Source organism: Phoenix dactylifera, chromosome 6, assembly GCF_051530095.1.
Source record: "Phoenix dactylifera cultivar Ajwa chromosome 6, Ajwa_hap1_PhDact_Kaust_v1.1, whole genome shotgun sequence".
In the NCBI taxonomy this organism is placed as follows: domain Eukaryota; kingdom Viridiplantae; phylum Streptophyta; class Magnoliopsida; order Arecales; family Arecaceae; genus Phoenix; species Phoenix dactylifera.
Genome location: NC_143195.1, coordinates 14,617,634 through 14,635,243, shown reverse-complemented (window position 1 = coordinate 14,635,243; position 17,610 = coordinate 14,617,634). Strand labels below are relative to the sequence as shown.

At 40.0% G+C, this 17,610-nt stretch overlaps 1 pseudogene across 4 annotated transcripts; it reads left to right on the top strand.

Moving 5' to 3' along the window:
• Positions 1-523: 523 nt before the first annotated feature.
• On the top strand, positions 524-12,587 carry LOC103700226 (UDP-glucuronate 4-epimerase 3 pseudogene; annotated as a pseudogene). Of its 4 annotated transcripts, none has more exons than XR_015987878.2 (3): positions 524-2,827; positions 4,421-4,796; positions 10,217-12,587. The product of XR_015987878.2 is annotated as a UDP-glucuronate 4-epimerase 3 pseudogene, transcript variant X3 (transcript). The 4 variants fall into 4 exon arrangements; XR_015987880.2 differs by lacking the exon at positions 10,217-12,587 and adding an exon at positions 5,902-6,169; XR_015987877.2 differs by lacking the exon at positions 10,217-12,587 and adding an exon at positions 4,937-5,251.
• Positions 12,588-17,610: the final 5,023 nt, after the last annotated feature.

Genomic DNA, 17,610 nt, shown 5'->3' with positions numbered 1-17,610 from the left:
GAGAGAGAGAGAGCAAATCAGAAAATCTGTTTGCAACTTCAAAAAATGATCCTGCAGATTTCTAGAGAGATGCAGATTTCTGGAGTGAAGGATAATTATATATTACAACCGAATGGCAGTTATAGGAAGTTAATAAATTCTTTGAACAGACACAACTGTTGACAATTGACGGTTTTAAAAACTGAAATCTGCCACTATATAAACCATTTACTGAAATATATTCTCCCAATGTAGGATCCATATTTTTCCATCAATAATCCATTACCAATTTGATACTTTGAAGCCAATTATCTAATTCACTACTTAACGAATTTGAGCATGTGAATATATCACATTATTCTACTCAAAGAGTAGAATACGTTTCCTGTTGGACCTATTCAATTAAACATGTGGGTCCTACATTTAATTTGGCTTAAAAACTTAACTCCCATAATGCTCAATATTCTAACAGTTGGTATGTGGAGAGGTTTAGGATGGATCACCCGAACATGCAAACTGTAGTCAGAAACCGGAATGTGTGAGCAACTTGTTCAGCTGATAACTAAAATTTGGGCCAACTACCCTCTCAAACGAAACCTCCTTCTAATCCTATAATTTGATTTGGATTCGGATAATTTGAGAATTTGTTATTTTCAGTTCGTAGCCCCAACAGAATCTGGATGGCAAATCCCAACTGAAGGCTCCATCCCCTCTCTCTTTTTTCATTTCTGAAACAGAAATCCAGTAGGAAGAAGACGGGAAGATATTTAGGGCCATCCATTGACCGTGTGGTTGGTTGATCATTTACACTCCCCAAACTCCCCTCTACTCTTCAGGTTCGCTTCAGCCGAGTTTTTCTCGAGTCCAAACTTTGACCCATTTCAAATCTTTTTTCCCCTTCTTTGCTTTTCTCCTGTTTGCCAGTTCGAATACAAACCACCCATTCCGCAGAAACTATAATTAACAGTGATTCGAGAGAGAGGAAGAGCGAAAGGATTGGATTGCCGCACTCTAAAGTTATTAGATAGATAGAGAGAGAGAGAGAGTCCCTCTTCCCTTACCTTTCCCCCCTTTCTCCTCAAAGAACAGCGAAGAACAATCTCTCTCCTATTCCACATCTGATCCTCGTTTTCTTTCTTCTTGGAGGGAAGAGGGTAGATCAAATAAGAGTCGTTGCTTCTTCTGTGGAGGGAGGGGAGGGCCGAAGCAAAAAAGAAAGGGAGAGGGGTGGTGGCAAGCAAGGATTCGATTCTTGCCCAATTTCTTTTCTTCTTATTGGAACTACAAATTTTAGTTGAAAGCAGAAATCCTAAAAACTATTTGTTATTAGATGATGGACGTCGCCCCCTCCAGCCCGGGCAAGTTCAAGATGGATAAGCCCCACCACCACCATTTCCACCACCACCCCTCCACCGCCCGCCTCCTCCTCCTCCGGTGGCACCACTATTTCCCCCTCTCCAAGTTCGCCATTTGGGCCTTCTTCGCCATCGCTCTCTTCGCTGTCCTCTTCCTCCTCTCCCCGCGCGCCCCTTCCGATGCCGCTGATTCCGGCTCTCCATCTTCCTCCATCCTCGGCGGCGGCGGCGGTGGCGAGCACCGCCGCTCCCTCCGCACCGCCTCCTGGGGCGGCCCCGACTGGGAGAAACGCGTACGCTCCTCCGCCCGCATCCGCCGCCAGCCCGGCGGCCTCTCTGTCCTCGTCACCGGCGCCGCTGGCTTCGTCGGCACCCACGTCTCCGCCGCCCTCAAGAAGCGCGGTGACGGTGTCCTCGGCCTTGACTGCTTCAACGACTACTACGACCCCTCCCTCAAGCGCGCCCGGCAGGCCCTCCTCAAGCGCGCGGGGGTCTTCGTCGTCGAGGGCGACGTCAACGACGCCCTCCTCCTCCGCAAGCTGTTCGACGTCGTCCTCTTCACCCACGTCATGCACCTGGCCGCCCAGGCCGGCGTCCGCTACGCCATGATCAACCCGGCCTCCTACGTCCACTCCAACGTTGCCGGCCTCGTCTCTCTCCTCGAGGCCGCCAAGTCCGCCGACCCCCAACCCGCCATTGTCTGGGCCTCCTCCTCCTCCGTCTACGGCCTCAACTCCAAGGTCCCCTTCTCCGAGTCCGACCGCACCGACCGCCCCGCCTCCCTGTATGCCGCCACCAAGAAGGCCGGAGAGGAGATCGCCCACGTCTACAACCACATCTACGGCCTCTCCATCACCGGCCTCCGCTTCTTCACCGTCTATGGCCCCTGGGGCCGCCCTGACATGGCCTACTTCTTCTTCGCCCGCGACATCCTCCGCGGCAAGCCCATCTCCATCTTCGAGGGCCCCGGCCACGCCACCGTCTTCCGCGACTTCACCTACATCGACGACATCGTCCGCGGCTGCGTCGCCGCCCTCAACACCGCGGGGAAGAGCACTGGCAGGGGCGGCAAGAAGCGCGGGCCCGCTCCGCTCCGCGTCTACAACCTCGGCAACACCTCCCCCGTCCCCGTCGCCGACCTCGTCTCCATCCTCGAAAAACTCCTCGGCGTCAAGGCTGTCCGCAAGGTTGTCAAGATGCCCCGCAACGGGGACGTGCAGTTCACCCACGCCAACATCACCCTCGCACGGCGCGAGCTCGGCTACCACCCCACCACAGACCTCCGCACCGGGCTCAAGCGCTTTGTCCGGTGGTACCTCCAGTACTACCACCCTAACTTGGTCAAGAAGAGCGGCAGCAAAGGCGGCAGCACCAGTAGTTGAGGATGACGACGAGAGCAGCAGCGGATCAGGTGTCCGGGTCTACTTCTATACTTCTTCCTGAGGTCGTCCGGATTGTTCTTCTTTGAATTCATCCTCTGCAGATTGATTTTCGTACGGAAATTCTTCTCCCTCCCCGTCTTTAAATTTTCAATCAGTTTCTTTTGCTTGAGCTTGGCGCTTCTTGGGCTTCTTCTATGTCTTCATTAGTATCATTGCTAGAAGAAGAAGAAGGAAATCAATCAATGGGTAGTCCCATGGCGAGGAGTTTTACATCTGTGGTGGTGTTTAGCGTTTGCAGGAGACTCTCATGATCTGTACTACAAAAGAAAAGCAAGCACAGCATTTCTTTCTTCTGTTCTTTCTAATTATTTTTCTCCACATTTTGCATTGCTGCATTTCTCACTGGCAGTCATATGTAGTTTTAACATTGTGTTCTGTACATAGCTGATGAATTTATTAGAGGATATTCTAATTGATGGAGACCTTACTTGTCATGACACAATTTTAATAAAGAACAGCGCCCATGACTTTGGGCTTGTTATTACTTTTTTTTTTTCCTTGTGCAAAGGATGAAAGATTATTTTGTTGTCAATGTCTCCTTCGGTTGTGCTATTTTTGATTCTGCCTCTTATTTTGATCTTGTGACAAGTTTGGAAGCTGAAATGAAACATCAGGTCTTAATGTAATCTGGCTGAGCTTCACTTTTTCTGAATTGGTTGTAAAGCTATCAATTTTTAAGTTTTAATGTATGTGGTTTTAATAATCTAAGCTTATAATTGAGGCTCTGCAATGGGCATGGGAGCAAATAGTTGATGAAAGGGATGACAAAGGTGCTTTAGTTCAAAGTGGCATAAGCAATGGGAGGGGAGGGAGTGGGAACACTGTTTGAAATTTGACTTCAATATTAGTAAGTGCTACTACTAAACATCTTTAAGTCTCTTCTGAAGTCAGGATTAAAGTATTATATGATATCTTTTTGAGGAATCGGCAATATCTGAAGCCACCTATGGAACAGGAAATCCATTCTCTAAATGTAATTGTGCTTGAGTCAATTGTAGTTGTTATGCTTGGATGATGACATTAAATACTTTATTGCATGCTTACAGCTATTAAGTAATAATCCTTTTTTTTTTTAGTTAAAAAGATGTCAAGTATGCTTTTCTTTGCTATTAGGACTTGATAATTTTTGATTGGTTGATATTTAGATCTATAAACATAAATAGCCTAATTGTCATATGTATGTAAATGATGCAGATTTACTATCCATCATCCACAATTTCTTTTCTCTTGCCAAACATATTATTTCTCCTAATTTTCTTTTCAAAATGTGCTTTTTCTAATTTCTAATTTCCATCACATGGTCTGCTTTGTTACACTTCTTCCTATTTCAGTTTTCTATAGAAATGGATGAAGCAAAATAATTTGAAAGCTATAAAATATAAGAAAAAGAACAAGGAGAAGCTAGAAAATGAAAAGGGTGCAGTTTTTCTTTTCTTAAGGCATGAATTTCAGGTAGCATTTCGAGGTTCTCTTTGTTAATTGAAATGAATAACAGAAAAACAAAGATTAGACCTTGAACTAAGAGGATTTCTACTCATAACAATTCCATGTCAAAGCTAATATCATGGAGATCCTTGAACTAGATTGTAAGTATAAATTAGATCTTAATTTTATTTCTCATAACTTTTTATTTGATTTATACAGTCCATCCAACTACAGAACAAAGACATGATTGTTGTTGTGATCTCTCTACAAAGGGACAATAAAAACGTGGATTGCTCTAGATGCAACATCAATGGTGTCTGACTTCTAAAATGCTTCAAATGTTGCTAACAGTGGAAAACATGTGGAACAATGTTGGGAAAATGAGAATGAGCACAACCATGAGAGGCGGTGAATAAACTATTCAAAGATATGGTGTTGCATGCTGACGCCTCAACAAGCCAAAGCTTATCATGTTAGAATATCCTCATGCATACAAGTACGTGTTGGTGAATAGTGCCTTATAAAGATCATGAAGCCATGGTTGGATATCTTGAAGACTGATAACTACAGGCAGGGTCCATGACGTTGCTACCAGGTATCATGCTAGTAGTTAACCTATATAGTATGATAACGTATAATATTGTACTGACACTTGATATGCAAATGCATATAGGTTTGGTAGCGGTATAGCATTTTTTGGATTTTTTTAATTTTTTTTTAATGTTTATTTTTCAGGACTATTTTGAGGTTTATGGATGTTTAAAAGTACTGTAATGTACTTTTTAAATAGTCAATTAAACCTTTAAACCCCATTTGGGAAAGTAGAAGACAAAGGAATGAAGGAAAGTAAAGGAAGAAAGGAAGTAAAGAAGGAAAGAAAAGGAAGAAAGGAAGTAAAGAACGAAAGAAAAGAAAGGAAGGAAAGAACAAGGGAAGGAAAGAAAGAAAGAAAGAAAACAAGGAAAGGAAATAAAGGAAGGAAGAGGAAATGGAGAGAAATGAAGAAAAAAGAATAAAAAGAAAGAAAAGAAAGAAAGGAAAGAAAGGAAGGAATGAAAGAAGAAAAAAACTAAAGAAAAAAAGGAAGGGAAGAAGGAAAACAAGGAAATAAACAACAAGAAGAAGAAAAGGAAAAATGGTTTAGCCCAAAGCTGAAAAGAACTGGTTCAGTTAGGCCCTTGCTGTCTCTTTGAACAATGCAGTTAAACCTCTCATTTATTTGCAGTAAAAGTTATCTTGTTTAGTTTTTCTTTTTACTAAATCTATAAATTAGGGTCTTTTTAGGAGACTTTAGGTGTCCAGGTTTGAGAGGTCTCTAGATTGACTGTGGAGTCAGAAAAGGAAGCAACTAGGAAGGTAATTGCTGGCTGAATAAGCTAGATTAGGATTGATATTAGCTGGCTATCTTTGGGAATTTGTTTTGACTTCTAATTAAGAAAGGAAGGAGACTTGGTATCCCTACTAATGGGCATTAGAGATCTGCGATAGATGTGATAGGCGTGGGATGGATTTTCTATTTAGAAATTGATATTTGAAAGAAAGGCTGCATGTGGCCTCCTTTCGGCCTCCTTTCTTCTCTCTTCTTCCTATCTTCTTGCTTCCTCTCTTATTCTTTCCTTTTCCCTCTTCATTCTATTACTTGTCCTCTAACCTGAATCAAATTTCTATTGTTCAATAACAGATTTCTTATTGATTTTCAGATCAAACCAATCTATTCCCCAACTTGCAGCAAATTCATTTTGTGGCCCATTTTCCAACTAGAGCTAAATTAGAAAGACCAAATGGGAGGAAACAAGAAGAAAAAGAAAGAAAGGAAGGAAAGAAGAAGAAAAGGAAAGAAAGAAAGGAAGTAAAAAAGGAGGAGGAGAAAAAGGACAGAATGAAATGAATGGTGAAGAAAGAAAGAAGGAAGAAGGAGAAAAAAAGAAGAAAAAGGAAATCAAGAAAGGAAGGTAGCAGAAAAAGAAAGGAAGAAAAGAAGGAAAGAAGGGAAAGGGACATGAACCACCCTGAGCTACTCCAAACTGAGCAGAATCGGATGGTTTCACTTGGTTTAGGCCCTTTACTATGACCCGATGTTGTGCTAGTTCGGGTTGGTACGCCGCAAATTGGCTGGTTTGGTTCAATTCAGAGATCCCTAACTACAAGCATTCCTTGTAGTGTACCATCATCGAAGTCAGTCGACATACATTATATAGGTCCATGGTTGTATAAATTTGTTTGGAGGCGTTTCTCGATGGGTTGTATGAATAAGGAAGAAGTGCCTATGAAGAATGATGAATCCTGGTTGGGGTAAAGATAGTGTGGTCTGTGCTCACCTCTATTCATGTCTATCTGCTTTCTAACTCCTTCATTCCAGTGGCAACTCTTAGGATTCTTGAGCAGCTGTTCAGGAATTTTCTATGGGGGAGGGGTAGTGGCGGGGGGTGGGGGTATACATTTGCTGGATTGGGAGGTTGTTTGTTCACCGACTATGCATGGAGGTTTGGGGGTCCAGTTTTTGATGTCGAGACGGGAGGCCCTAGCGGCCTGACATACTGCCAGATTTGTGCTGAAGCCTGACAGTATGTGGTCTTCCTTGATGAGGGCCAAGTATGGCAGTCTACTACCTGGCACTCATGACGGTCGTCATCGATCACCGGTTTGGAGGGAGATGTGTGCCAGAGTCGCACTGGTGCTTCTAGAGATTAGATGGGCTGTTGGTGATGAGCGGTCGATTGATGTCTTGGAGGATAGCTGGGTCACTGAGTTACCGATTAGTCGGCTGCCGACCACGGTGGACACGAAGAGGCTAGCTGGACACAGGGTCAGCGATCTGTTGGATCACGGTGGGGGCTATTGGAGAGAGGGTCTGATTTGGGAGGCTTTTGGGAGGGAGTTAGCGGAGTTGGTCCTGGCGACACCAATCCCTGCCCAGGAGGAGCCAGACAGGCTTGTTTGGGTGCCTACAAGGCGGTCACGGGTGCAAGCCAGGGATCTTCAGGCCTTGATTAGTAGGGAGCCGGCTTGGCAGATTGAGAGAGGTTGGATCTGAAGGATGCGGATACACCCATGGGTCGCCCTCTTCATCTGAAAGGTGGCGTGGGGTTGTCTTCCGACCAGGAGTCTGTTAGCTTGGCGTGGTGTGTGGATCACTCAGTGTTGTGAGGTGTGTGCGGATACAAAGGAGACGATTGATCATGTCCTCTTGAGGTGTCCCAAGGGCAATATGGAGTAGGTCCCCAGGGTTGTTGCCTCACCCGGTGGAGTCTGCACAGGATCTAATTCATCTGCTGAGGGTATCCGCGAGGTGCCCTAGTTCTCGTGAGGTCGGGATTCGGCGGGCATACCTGGCCTACCACATATGGTTGGACAGGAATGCCAGTCTGTTTGAGGGCAGGAGGTCGCCTGCGTGGTTGGTGGTGGACAAGGCTATGCGTCAGGCAGGGGAGGTCATTTCTGCTACCATTTCGTTCTCTTCTGGGTTGACCGCGGGCATCTGGGGTATCCTATCCGCTGTTTTAGTGCCCAAATTTGCTCTTGTTTCTTGGGTGCCCCCACCCCCTAGCCATCTTAAAGTGAACTTCGATGGTAGTATGTCGGCGGATGGAGTGTCTGGAGGTGTTGGTTTTGTCATCCGAGATCATCTCGGCAGACTGATTGCAGCTGGAGGTCGACACACACCTGGTCTCACAGCACTTGGGACAGAGTTTCGGGCAGCATGGGAGAGGATCTCTTATGTTATGAAGGTGTTGGCCGCAGAGTGTGTATACCTTGAGGGTGACTCATCGATCGTGATTGATTGGATTCGGAGAGTGGATAGGTACGGTATGGCCATCCTCTCATCCGAGAGTGTTGCAAACTGGTCCAGGAGTTCAGGGAGGTTTAGATATCACATGTGCTCAGAGAGTAGAACAGTGCTGCGGACTGGGTCGCCTCTTTCATTGCCCGACACTCCGGGGAGTTTTTGTGGACATCGGCCGGGGGCATATCCCAACCCTTGTACTTTTTACTTTCTCTTGACTTGGCAGGATGTACTTACGTTAAATTGCCGGTTTTACTCAAAAAAAAGAGAAAAAGATATATTTTTATTCTCAATAATGATTGAGGCAAAGTTGAAGTGAAAGATATTGTGCAATATCCAAAAATCAATGTTGTCTAGCATATCAAATATGAAGGTTTTGATGCCTAATAGTCTAATTTGTCAAGTGGTTGCCATCTCAGTGTGCATTAAAAAAAATTTGGATTCTTCTATTCATGATGGGAATTCATTACAAAGGACATAAATTGGGTGATGTTATATTCTTGATGCACTATATTTTATAGTTACAGATTTAGTGCACCTTGGCTGCAATAATTAACAGTTTTAATCAAAGTTCGCCATTTAGGTATCAAACCCCATACTAGTATTATGCTAGTACAGTGTCATTATGCCTAGCATGGAGGTCAGTTTGGCATATTGAGACCCGGTAAGCTCCTTGTACTGAGTGTTGGTTCAGCACTAGTGTGGTCCGGTATGCTTGGTACAGGGCGCTACACACTGGTATGGAAAACCTTGGTCATGCTCCTTAATTTGCAATAGCTAGCAATGGATGTTGATTTATTTATTTGTGGTGGGTTTGAAAAGAGAACAGAGAAAAGAGATAAACAAAGAAAAGCTGAATTAGATAAGGTCACAAAAAGCTGATTAATATTATCCAAGATAAGAAAGAGATAAATAGGGAGAAAAATGGAAAAAGCTTCTACAAATGCAAGATAACAAAGAGAAGCAAGAACGTGAGAATGTCGATTCACAAAAACCATTTTATCCATCATCTTGAAGTTTCATGAATCAAATTAGTTTTTCTACTCAAGGTAAGATTTTTTACACCAATTAAGTCTGATGGAAAAATGCAGTGCTACTTAAATTAGTATTTCTTGGTGAACTGAGAATTCTTGAAGGAAGATTTGATCTTTGTGTTAGTGGAGAGTGTCCTTTTTTTGTTGGAGGGTGGGGTGGCGGGGTGCTGTCTTCCTTTTTAAACTAGGTTGATTTTTGAGGCTATCATTTTTTTTTTCAGCCAAGTGGCCATCATAGTTTCAATTATTGTTTAGGGAAAGTTGTAGGTTAATCTGTATGGTTGGTTTTAGAGTTTTAGCTTGAATGATTCAGTATATAGTATCCTCCTAGGATCACCTGCATTGAGGAAGTTCTGAAATCATTAGGATTGAATTTTAGTTTCTTTCTGCGAGATTTTAATTTTTTGAAGTTTCTCAATTTTCTCATTTCTTTCTTTCTTTAGTAAGCTTCTTTTGTGTCCATGAAGAAACATTCTCCCCTCTGTATTTTGTGTCAATAAAGCTACAGAGAATCTTGTACTTGCTTATATAATATGTGGTCCTTAGTAAATTTTTTTTTTTTTTGTATCACTAGTAAAAAATTAGCTCCTTGGATTTTGTTGATCCATTTTAGAAAATGATAACTCTTTTTGACTGGGTGATGATTCAAGGGCATCCGTATGTTGTCATTGTTCCAATTTGTGCTCATCCTCCTTATTTCTACTTGGTCTAACATCTTTTCTTCGATATGCCCAATAGCTTTATTTTCTTATATAAATTCTCAAATTGAATTCGGATCGTAAGCCTCCAATTCCAAATCCATTGTCTTGCTTAGTATTTTCTTTTTTCATAAGAACTTCCATGACAACCTAATGCAGTTCTGTTAGATTCACAAGCCTTACATGGATTCTCATCTCTTTTGAATTTTTCATTGGCTCCCAACTTTCATAGTCTAAAAGTGGTAATCAAATTCTGATCCAGTTTAAACTTTTAGCAACTGATATCTATAGCTTCTATTCTCCTAAACCCTCATCAAACCCCAATCATACTTTCCTGCACTAATTTGGCATATACACTTTGTCAGGTTGTATTCTTTATCCTCACTACTAGATCCATGATTACATGTTAGGTAGATGCCAATACGAATGCTAACACTAATGCTTATCTTTATCAAATTTAGCATTACATGTTGTTACAGACCCTTTATTCTTTTGCTAGGTGTGGACTCTTTATTTGTGGTATGTGATTAAACAAAATTATGTTATTTGTTATGGCAAGAAACGGAAAGCAGCACCAAGGGTGACCCAATATGCATGAGCTGATTCCTGTATTGTTATGTTCTTTTGGTGAGATTGTCCATTTATCAGATTGTGTACCATCTTTATTTAAGAAATAATAGAATAATGTTTAATGACTTTATGAAGAAATTAGCAATAATTGATTGCTATTTGAAATATAATTTTTTGCTTGTTCTTCAAAAGATATAATTGATCATATTAAATGGTATGTGTGGAAGCTGAACTAAATCACCTGGACTTGATTTATACTGCTTTATTTGTCATAACAAATCTAACCATTGCAAACCTAACATTGTAGCAAATAAAATGAAAGAGGGTAAAAAGATGAAAGAAGACAAAGATAAGAAGAACAGAAGTATAAGCCTTTTTACGTACCTTTTATCTGGTCATTCCTTTGTTTACATTGAGAGTCCAGCTAACTTTAAGTCCTCCAATTTCCCTTTGGGTTTGCTACTTAATTTCTTTATAAATCTTAGAATATCTCTCATTAGATAAAAAAAGGGAAAAAGATACTCACCATTAGTGATATCCCTGGTTCTTTTTTCACTCAGGATATCAATAACCTTGATTATGCTTCACAATTGTTCATTTTCTGTATTAAGAAGCAAATAGCCTATGCATTTGGAGGCCTAAATGGGCTACAGAATAGACTCAAGTAATACCTGACATTCTGAGTTAGAGTATACTTGCAGATGGCACTTGTTGACTTACTATTGAGATTTTGAGTTTTGTTGGTTATCTTCCCACGTCTTGGTACTAATGTGAATCTTTCCAATGTGGTGAAAAGGGTAGCTGTTAGTTTTGACATTATTTAGTCATATAACCATAGTTGCCTTAACTAATACAGGGTAAAATATATCACAGATCTACTCTTCGATAATGTGGCTTTTGATCAAAGTTGTTCATGCATTTATGCTTTATAGTGTCTTCTGTCATTTAGTTGTGCCTGATAGGACAGATCTTGCTGATTAAGTTTCAGTTGTTTAATGATTAGTATACAAGATTTCAGCTATCATCAATCACGAGCTTGCAAATTATTTGTGCATGTAATTATCACTTTGAAGAGTCTTTGAAACCTTCTGCCCTCATATCTGCCCAATGTCGTGTTATTTTACTTTCATCTTGTTCTTTCACGTAGAGTATGGGTTTTTTTTTAGGCGTCCAGGGAGGGGGTGCTGGGTTTTCTGGAAGGCTCTTCTCCACCTTAGAATAATCTCATTCTTTATTTGTGATGTGAATTTATTTCAGTTATCATAATTGGATAAAAAGAATAAGTTCTGATACCTTGTTCTGCACTGCCTTATTCTGCACTGCCTTAACTTAGTGCTTCCCATATAGGGCTATAGAAGGATAAAGGGTGGAGCATTTTGGATCAGCGGAAAAGTCAGTTATGTTCAGCCTACACATAAAAGAACCGAGAAAAAGTCAAAACAAAAATTAAAGATGGAAAGCATTATTAGGGAGAAATGTTGCTTATTACAAAAGATGAGATCAAACCTGTCCACTTAACATCGGTATATGACTGAATATTATGTAATAAAGGATGAGGGAAAGTAGGTTATTCTGGGTTGGGTTAATAGAAGTTAGAATTCATGTTTCATTGGAAAAAAATCATTTGTTTCTTTGCTGGTTTGTGGATAGGCACTGTTACACCAGAAATAAGAAGAGATAAAGAAGATGAAGATAAGGAAAAAAAGAAGAGTTAAAAGAATTATGTACATGTGTTTGAGGAGGGGGAAGGGAAGAGAGGCAGCTGAAGTGCAGTTTTATTCCTTCAACTTTTACATGAAGAAGATTGAAAAAAAAAAAAGTTATCACATCTCAAAATAACTGCTTTGTTATAATCAATTACTAGTCGATTTTCTTCTCTGTTTAAAGAAACTAAGAAAATAATGATTATGTCTGTTGGTCACTCTAATTATTCTCAATTATAGTTTTATTAGTTCCATTTTGTGTCATAATGGTTAACCTTATTGACTGACAGAAAAACAATCAAACAAACGATTTTTATGTTTCATGAAGCTTCATGGGCTTCGAACTGTGCTACAATTATGCTTAAAAGTGGCATATGTTTGCCATCAGTTTCTCGTCCACTTTATTACCTCAGCGAGGAGGTCATTGCAATTTACATTTATCTTTTGTTGAATGCACCTACACTGGTTGAACATGTCCAGAAAAATGCGGATGCATGTTATGACAAACTTGTAAGATAAGCTGCTTGTTTTGACACTGCACTGCAATTTTTAAAAATATTACATGGATCTCTTGTATTCAATTTAAATATATAAATAAATATACTTATATATATATATATGTATATATACATACATATATATATATATATACATACATATATATATATATATATACATACATATATATATATATATATACATACATATATATATATATATATACATACATATATATATATATATATATATACATACATACATATATATATATATATATACATACATACATATATATATATATATATACATACATATATATATATATATATACATACATACATATATATATATATATATACATACATACATATATATATATATATATACATACATATATATATATATATATACTGATTAGTATTTTTTGTTTAAGAATTTGTTATATATAAGTATATTAGTCGAGGAAAAAAGTATAGCACTTTACTAGAAGAATTTCGACACTTTAGGTCAACAATTTTTGGCACATGATATGGTTGAGAGATAAAATGTGCTGGTTTTGAAGTGTCCTTTGATTGGGCACTCCAAAAGGCATGTCCCAAGTGCTGGCACTGTGATTTGTTTTGATACTTTTAAATTCCTTAATCTTGGCTTGTAAACAGTCTCATTCTCGAAGGAAGCGCATTAAGGGGCCAAACCTAGCTAAACATGAAGGATGCTACAGATCTGTTTTATCTTTGAGACCATTTTTTTCTTACTTTTTTTTTTCCATGATGTGCCTTTTTGGAGATCACCATGTTGTCATTTAGTACACGTCATCACCGCTTGCTTGTGGTACTTTGTACAGTCGATATTGTTGTTGAAGAGACTAGAGATAGCATGGAGCATGATTACCACATGATATGGGAGAAACCTATGATATGATTGATGTAGTGAGATAGCATCAGGCATGGTTCCCACATGATATGGGAGAAACCTATGATATAATTGACATAATGCTTTAGATAAAGGTTTAGTACGATATAATTTAGATTCTGAATCAACTTTGAATTTCTTCTTTATCTCAAATCTTAACCTCTATGGATTCAAGGATATGTAATGCAGATTTTACATGTATAACATATTTCAGATTCCTGGTTTTTCCTTGATCTCAATGCAAGACATTAATGAATTCTAATTTTGAGATTGTTGTTTGGTGGTATACATTACCTGCCTTCACAATACAAGTAAGAGGCATCTTTAAGTTATCTACCATTGTAATGATGCAGGACTAATGGAAGCATCCATGTGCATACTAAGAGATATACCTGTACATTTTAATTAAAGATAATCACTTGTCATCCACCATCAGAGAATAAGAAAAAAGAGAAATTTTGTGGTTTAAATGAAACAGGGAAGCTTTTTGGGTCTGCCATATGGATGCCTAGGAAGATTAATATAGATGTTTAGGGTCTTTTAGTTAGGGTTCAATGTTGAACTGATGTTGAATTACAGGTAAGAAAATGATGAACATAATGCAAGTTTCATGAATCTAGTGGGTAAAGAAGGTTCAGCTGAGTAAGATCTCGAGGGTTTATGTATATCAAAGATGGTTAGATATTAAGTAGGAAATCTTTTGGGTTCTTACAGCGTCAAAGTAAATTGAATCCTATCATATTGGCTTGATTGTTATATAGATACCTGTTTGTGGAACATGAAATGATAGTTGACATCAATTCAATTTCACCATGTGAATTTGTCCGGAGATCACCAGTTAGCCACTCATCAGCAGGAACTGATGGACTGTCACAATCCCATTTTTGGTTATTCAGCTCCTTGAACATGCTGGGCATGGCTTAGCATGGCGTCCATTGTGCAATCTTATAACTCGTGGGCCTGGAATGATTCTTCAATGGTTTAGCCCTTGCATCATGCTGAATAACAAAAATTTTATGCTCCACAGCTGAATCTTTGTTACTTAATGATGAAGACATAAGCTCCTGAGCAATTGAATAATCAGATCTTGGTCTGCTCCAAGTCATTCTAATGTTATTTGCGTTTGATTTTGAGCATCATCCTACAACAAAATCCTTCAGGACCGCTGGTCTGCTGGAAGTATGTCGCTAATCATCTTGGACATAACTTTCAAGATAAATCACGTGCTAATGTATTAGTCCTCAATGGCCGGATCCTCAATATAGCTATGTCGAAATTCAAAGAGTTCTAGGTTCCATATTTTAGTTTCAAAATTATGAAGTGTCAAACCAATCAATCAAATCCATAATAAGGTCATATATTGTCATAATATTCTAAAATAATATATTCCATAATAATATACTATCCATCAAACTCATGCATCATGAATAATACCGCTCAAAGTCATGAATATAAAATAATTTAATGATTGATGATAAATTTAGAAAAATGAAACATTACTTACCTTACGAATGCAATCTAACTAACAGATTCAATTAATCGCAAAAATCTTTCTTAGATCCAAATATCCAAAAATTATATATTTTTTTAGAATTTCATCATAATAAATAAAAAATATAAATTTCAACATCCTTATATAGCTGACTAAGCGGGAGCACCCGACACTTCGGTTGGTCAATTCAAAGTTAAATTCATCGAATCATACTCGAACTAGGACACAGATAATTCAACAATGATTGGGGCGATCAAATCTAATAGTGTTTGGCAAGGGCCAGGGTGGGGGCTGACATGCCGTCTGACGACTCGGGATCAGGATCCTTCACCAGGGTCAGTTCCAAATCACCATGAAGAGTCGTTACTGGATCAAACTACTCTAGGAAGAGTAGAGAGAGAAAGTCCACAAAAGAAAGGAAAAGGAGAGAAGAGAGAGGAGAGAGAAAGAAGAGAGAGACTGTTTCATCGTCTTCTTCAAGATAGGAGAGTTCGTCTCTTCTTTCTTCCTCGATCGATCTAAGGGCGGCCGTGGTGGCCAGCCTCGGAGATGGCAGGTGGTGGCGAAGCAGGCTCGGCCAACCTCGGCGCCAATGGGGGCGCTAGGCGCCAATGGTGAGGAAAAATGGGCTGAAACAGATATTCCCTATTTCAGGCAATTTTTGGACGAGTCGTCGTCCCAAGACGAGGCCAATCATCCTACAACATTAGGAGAGAGAGAGAAGAAGAAGAAAGGAAAGTACTTACCTCGATTTGGTGATAGTTTTAGCGGCTCCTTCTGGCGAAACAAGGGAGGAGGTCAGAGAAAGAGCTTGAAATTGATGGCTCAAAGTTGGGTGAATTTGAAGAAGGAAAGGGGATCGTTAATAGCCAATCCCAAGCCTTATCCACCCATTTCTAGACCACGATGAACTCTCTATCTCATCGCCATCGGGGAGCAAGAAGACTCCAGACAGTCTTCCTCTCAGTTGCTCTCACGTGCTATGCACGTGAGGCCCAAAGCCAAGTGGCTAGGCCGGTCAAGTGGACCGGGCGAGTCTCACATTTCTCACCCCTAAAAAAAATTTTGTTCACAAAATTTTCTTTTCTTGTGCTTTTAAAAGATAGAGATACATAGTTCTAATCTTACCCTCGAAGGCAGCCACAGGTGGCTGTAGCCCTAGCCAAACCTGGCAGCCGGTGGCGGCAGAATCGCATAAGAAGAAGACCGAAAATAGGGCACCCCTATTTTGAACTATTTTCTAGCGATTTGCTTGCTCAAAACAAGGCAAAACTTAGCTAAAAAAAAGCACAAGGAAGAGAGAAGAAGAAGAGGAAGACCTACCTTGGTCCAGTGAGGGTTCTGATAGCTCCTTCCGGCAACAAATTGAGGGAGAAGGTCAAAGAAGGAGCTCAAGATTGGTTGCTCAAACTCGGGTGAACTCGAAGAAGATGGGAGGGGATCTTAAATTGTTGTTCTTGACCTTATCTAGCAAGTCTCCAGATCATAATGAACTTTCGATCTCATCACGATCGAGGAGGAAGAAGACGCCGGTCAGAGTCTTCCTCCCGTTTGCCCTTACGTGCGCCGCATGTGCAGTGGCCCAAATATGGCTAGGTAGGTCAAGTGGACCGGTTTTAGTCCACTAGTTTTACAATAATACTTAATTTGTCGATCTTTCTTCCTATATGACTTTTGGAATATAAACATCCAGATTTTGTTTTATAATGAAATAATGGTATATTATTTGGATTGAGGGAGGTCGCCGGCAAGCTGTTGTTCTAGTGTTGATGTTATGTTGAGGATGATAATGTTATTTTGATGATTAACACAACTATTGAGGCTATATCAAATTAGAAATGCAAATTAACTTGATATTGAAAGTGAATCCTAGGTTCTTCGGTGTTAAGCATGCTGATTTTTTTTTTTTTTTTTAAACCATGGCTGAACTTGATCGGGTTGCCTACGTACCCCTTCATAAGGGGGATCAAGCCATATGTAGTTCTTTTTAAGTTTCAAAAACGAAGCGGAAAAATGAATCAAACAATTTAATTCATGCATGCTTACAAGATCAAATCTAGAAATCAGCACATTAAGAACACATAGGATTATGCCGGAATCGTTTAAACAATTATGCTAAAACTTTCATGCATGATTAACTATCAGATCTGAAACTTAAGAACTCTATTCCGATTAATCTCCGAATATCCATTGAATGGATTCTGGAGATATCTCCGTGAGGAGCCCCAAAAGAGGGTAAAACCTCGGGGAATCAGACCTAGATCTTGACACCATAATAAAAGATTAAAGTAGGATTAATACCTTTTATGATGGATGAAGCTTGTGGATCTGATCCTCGACTTCGCAGCCACGCACACGAATGGCCTCTACGAGAAGTCCACGCGAAGTTCCTGAAGAGATCCAATCCTGCGGAAGTGCTAGCTTGCGCAGAATTTCTTAAGGCTGAAATTTGATCTTCCAAACGCTATCAACTTTTGATCCGCCTTCTTGGAAGAACTTGGAGGAAAGGTTTAAAGGGATTGAAGAGGACTTAGATCTGATCTAAAGACTCTTATCAGGGACCCCTAACACTAATGGCGCGATGGACTTAGAGGAGGAAGAAGTCAGCTAGATTGAATGCAGAATTTTTCCATGCATGAACTAGGGTTCCTCTCTTTTCTTTTCCCTTTTTTCTTCTTCTTTTTCTCTCTTTTTTCCTTGAATTCGACCACCAGA